The sequence below is a fragment of the Dama dama genome, chromosome 14, assembly GCF_033118175.1.
Source record: "Dama dama isolate Ldn47 chromosome 14, ASM3311817v1, whole genome shotgun sequence".
In the NCBI taxonomy this organism is placed as follows: domain Eukaryota; kingdom Metazoa; phylum Chordata; class Mammalia; order Artiodactyla; family Cervidae; genus Dama; species Dama dama.
In genome coordinates, this window is record NC_083694.1 from 35,904,096 (window position 1) to 35,909,181 (window position 5,086).

Genomic DNA, 5,086 nt, shown 5'->3' on the forward strand with positions numbered 1-5,086 from the left:
ACTTTCTAAGCTAAATTGTTCTTCCTAATGTTCTCTCTCACCCAGCCCCACTCCAGAGATCCTGAAGGAAACCACATAAAGGAGTGTGGAAAAGAGGAGGTGATGACACAGGGAGTGGCCACTCCTCCACCCAGGGCCTGGGCATTTGGGATTCTGAAGATGAGAGGGTTTTGCAGAAAACTGCAGTAACCAAAAACTAGGCTGAGGTGCCAGGGAGAGAGGATGGGCTAGTTAACGGGTACACCACAGATGAAATACACTCCTATAAAGGGCAGAAAGAAGAAGAGTAGCTGTTTTTACCTTGTGGAGAGAGACGATAGCATCAGAGGCCAAGATAGAACTGGATGTGATGTGCACACCCTTAGACAAAAAAAGGCTATACAGACAGTACTGCTTCCTCAGGAAGGTATCTGTGATCACTATAGTTTGTGTAGCATTAAAAACTAAAAAGAGCTCTATACAAAATGAGAGGAGATAAACTCATGTGAACTGAATTGCAGCCTAGAAAATTTAGTGAACCTGTGATTTTAAAAAGTTGTTCTGAGGACTTCCCTGGTGGTCCAGTGGTTAAGACTCTGCACTTTCACTGCAGGGGACACAGGTTTGATCCCTATTCAGGGAATTAAGATTTTGCATGCCTACAGGCTTACATCAAGAAACAAGAAAAAAGCCAAATAAATAACCTAACTCTACCCCTAAAGCAATTAGAGAAGGAAGAAATGAAGAACCCCAGGGTTAGCAGAAGGAAAGAAATCTTAAAAATCAGGGCAGAAATAAATGCAAAAGAAACTAAAGAGACCATAGCAAAAATCAACAAAGCTAAAAGCTGGTTTCTTGAAAAAATAATCAAAATTGACAAACCGTTAGTAAGACTCATTAAGAAACAAAGAGAGAAGAACCAAATTAACAAAATTAGCAATGAAAATGGAGAGATCACAACAGACAACACTGAAATACAAAGGATCATAAGAGACTACTACCAGCAGCTCTATGCCAATAAAATGGACAACTTGGAAGAAATGGACAAATTCTTAGAAAAGTATAACTTTCCAAAACTGAACCAGGAAGAAATAGAAGATCTTAACAGACCCATCACAAGCAAGGAAATCGAAACTGTAACCAAAAATCTTCCAGCAAACAAAAGCCCAGGACCAGATGGCTTCACAGCTGAATTCTATCAAAAATTTAGAGAAGAGCTAACACCTATCTTACTCAAACTCTTCCAGAAAATTGCAGAGGAAGGTAAACTTCCAAACTCATTTTATGAGGCCACCATCACCCTAATTCCAAAACCAGACAAAGATGCCACAAAAAAAGAAAACTACAGGCCAATATCACTGATGAACATAGATGCAAAAATCCTTAACAAAATTCTGGCAAACAGAATCCAACAACATATTAAAAAAATCATACACCATGACCAAGTGGGCTTTATCCCAGGAATGCAAGGATTCTTTAATATCCGCAAATCAATCAGTGTAATACACCACATTAACAAATTGAAAGATAAAAACCATATGATTATCTCAAGAGATGCAGAGAAAGCCTTTGACAAAATTCAACACTCATTTATGATTAAAACTCTCCAGAAAGCAGGAATGGAAGGAACATACCTCAACATAATAAAAGCTATATATGACAAACCCACAGCAAGCATCACCCTCAATGGTGAAAAATTGAAAGCATTTCCCCTGAAATCAGGAATAAGACAAGGGTGCCCACTCTACCACTACTATTCAACATAGTGTTGGAAGTGTTGGCCACAGCAATCAGAGCAGAAAAAGAAGTAAAAGGAATCCAGATAGGAAAAGAAGAAGTGAAACTCTCGCTGTTTGCAGATGACATGATCCTCTACATAGAAAACCCTAAAGTCTCTTCCAGAAAATTACTAGAGCTAATCAATGAATATAGTAAAGTTGCAGGATATAAAATTAACACACAGAAATCCCTTGCATTCCTATATACTAACAATGAAAAAACAGAAAGAGAAATTAAGGAAACAATACCATTCACCATTGCAACAAAAAGAATAAAATACTTAGGAGTATATCTACCTAAAGAAACAAAAGACCTATACATAGAAAACTATAAAACACTGATGAAAGAAATCAAAGAGGACACAAACAGATGGAGAAACATACCGTGTTCATGGATTGGAAGAATCAATATTGTCAAAATGGCTATTCTACCCAAAGCAATCTATAGATTCAATGCAATCCCTATCAAGCTACTAACGGTATTTTTCACAGAACTAGAACAAATAATTTCACAATTTGTATGGAAATAAAAACAACCTCGAATAGCCAAAGTAATCTTGAGAAAGAAGAATGGAATTGGAGGAATCAACCTGCCTGATTTCAGACTATACTACAAAGCCACAGTCATCAAGACAGTATGGTACTGGCACAAAGACAGAAATATAGATCAATGGAACAGAATAGAAAGCCCAGAGATAAATCCACAAACCTATGGACACCTTATCTTTGATAAAGGAGGCAAGGATATACAATGGAAAAAAGACAACCTCTTTAACAAGTGGTGCTGGGAAAGCTGGTCTACCACTTGTAAAAGAATGAAACTAGAACACTTTCTAACACCATACACAAAAATAAACTCAAAATGGATTAAAGATCTAAATGTAAGACCAGAAACTATAAAACTCCTAGAGGAGAACATAGGCAAAACACTCTCCGACATAAACCACAGCAAGATCCTCTATGACCCACCTCCCAGAATATTGGAAATAAAAGCAAAAATAAACAAATGGGACCTAATGAAACTTAAAAGCTTTTGCACTACAAAGGAAAGTATAAGTAAGGTGAAAAGACAGCCCTCAGATTGGGAGAAAATAATAGCAAATGAAGAAACAGACAAAGGATTAATCTCAAAAATATACAAGCAACTCCTGCAGCTCAATTCCAGAAAAATAAATGACCCAATCAAAAAATGGGCCAAAGAACTAAACAGACATTTCTCCAAAGAAGACATACAGACGGCTAACAAACACATGAAAAGATGCTCAACATCACTCATTATCAGAGAAATGCAAATCAAAACCACAATGAGGTACCATTACATGCCAGTCAGGATGGCTGCTATCCAAAAGTCTACAAGCAATAAATGCTGGAGAGGGTGTGGAGAAAAGGGAACCCTCTTAAACTGTTGGTGGGAATGCAAACTAGTACAGCCGCTATGGAAAACAGTGTGGAGATTTCTTAAGAAACTGGAAATAGAACTGCCATATGACCCAGCAATCCCACTTCTGGGCATACACACTTAGGAAACCAGATCTGAAAGAGAGACGTGCACCCCAGTGTTCGTCGCAGCACTGTTTATAATAGCCAGGACATGGAAGCAACCTAGATGCCCATCAGCAGATGAATGGATAAGGAAGCTGTGGTACATATACACCATGGAATATTACTCAGCCATTAAAAAGAATTCATTTGAATCAGTTTTAATGAGATGGATGAAACTGGAGCCCCTTATACAGAGCGAAGTAAGCCAGAAAGATAAAGAACATTACAGCATACTAACACATATATATGGAATTTAGAAAGATGGTAACAATAACCCTATATGCAAAACAGAAAAAGAGACACAGAAATACAGAACAGACTTTTGAACTCTGTGGGAGAAGGTGAGGGTGGGATGTTTCGAAAGAACGGCATGTATATTATCTATGGTGAAACAGATCACCAGTCCAGGTGGGATGCATGAGACAAGTGCTGAAAAAATAAATTAAAAAAAAAAAAAAGAAATTTCCATTCTGCTGAGTTAATCTATATTGAATAGCTTAATGTTCCATATCACTAATGTTTTAAGTATTCTTATTACTGTAGGTGATTAAAATATCAGAGAATATGTAAAAGTAATACATGTTCATCCCTGTGCCATATTTGATCATCAAAAAGAACACTAAAACAAAACAATTGCTTTTCTTAAAAAAAAGATTTTGCATGCCAAGCAGCACAGTAAAAAGATTTTTTTAATAAAAATAAAATTAAAAAGTGGTTTCTTCTTACTTACAATGCACATTTACTATATTGCTAACTGTATGCCAGATTTATATATATATATATGTATAAATATAAATACAAATACATTTATATCCTCTAAGTTTGCGACAACTGAGCAAGAAATAGTAGTAGTGTAGATCTTCATTTGATTAATGAATAAAACAAGAATTGAAGAGACTTAATGACTTGCCCAATGTTGCACTGCTATAAGTGACTGAACTAAGATCTGAGGTGCTTCTGACTCTCCACTTTACTATATTTACTTAAGAGATGAGGATTACCATCTCCAAAAGACACAAAGGGCAATTTCTCCAGAGTTAAATATATGTCAGTTTATGCTAAATACTGTCTGCTTAATGAGGAGAATAATTGAGGCATCAATTTTAAAATAATTGAGGTATCATAATTTTAAGGAACATGATTACTAGGGAAACAATTTTTACAAACTTCAATATACCTCATGACTGGGAGTTAGGTATAGTTTATTTAGTCTTATGACCAAATAATTTTACCTGGTATGAATGGATCAATGTATGGAATTTGATCTTTTCCATGACGACACACTAGCCAGAATCAATGAAAGACAAACTTGAGAAATCTAACCTTCAACCTCAAAGGTCAAAAGAAAGGATAGGAAGAAAGAGAGAAAAATCATCACTGCAGGGATATCTCAGTTAAGCAACTAGTTTTCAAGAGTATTGGCAGGGGCGGGGGCAGAAGGCTACTATGAAATACCTACAGAAGAATTAGAAATGAGAAAAATAAAGTAAACTGTGAATAACACCTCATAAAATGGAGCAGAAAACTGCAGAGTCATCTATCTGGGACAAGTGCCTGAGTCCCAGGCCAAAAGTCCACCATTGTAAGCATTAGATTGGGTTTGCCAGGACAAAAAGGAAAGCAGGGACTGGGTGGCCAATAGACTGGAACAGAGACCAACCCTCTGGGGGCATGGATTTTGCCTCACATGCTGGAGGACCCAGAAGCAAGTCCTCTTTAAGAGTAGCTCCTCCCATTTTCCACTACCACTTTCCTAGAGCTTTGGTTCAGGGAAGTATTTTTTCTTT

At 36.8% G+C, this 5,086-nt stretch overlaps 1 non-coding gene across 1 annotated transcript; it reads left to right on the plus strand.

Annotated features, from left to right (window-relative positions):
* Positions 1 to 549: 549 nt before the first annotated feature.
* TRNAE-UUC (transfer RNA glutamic acid (anticodon UUC)) lies at positions 550 to 622 on the plus strand. The gene has a single exon. It is a non-coding gene; the product is annotated as a tRNA-Glu (tRNA).
* The last annotated feature ends 4,464 nt before the right edge of the window (positions 623 to 5,086 follow it).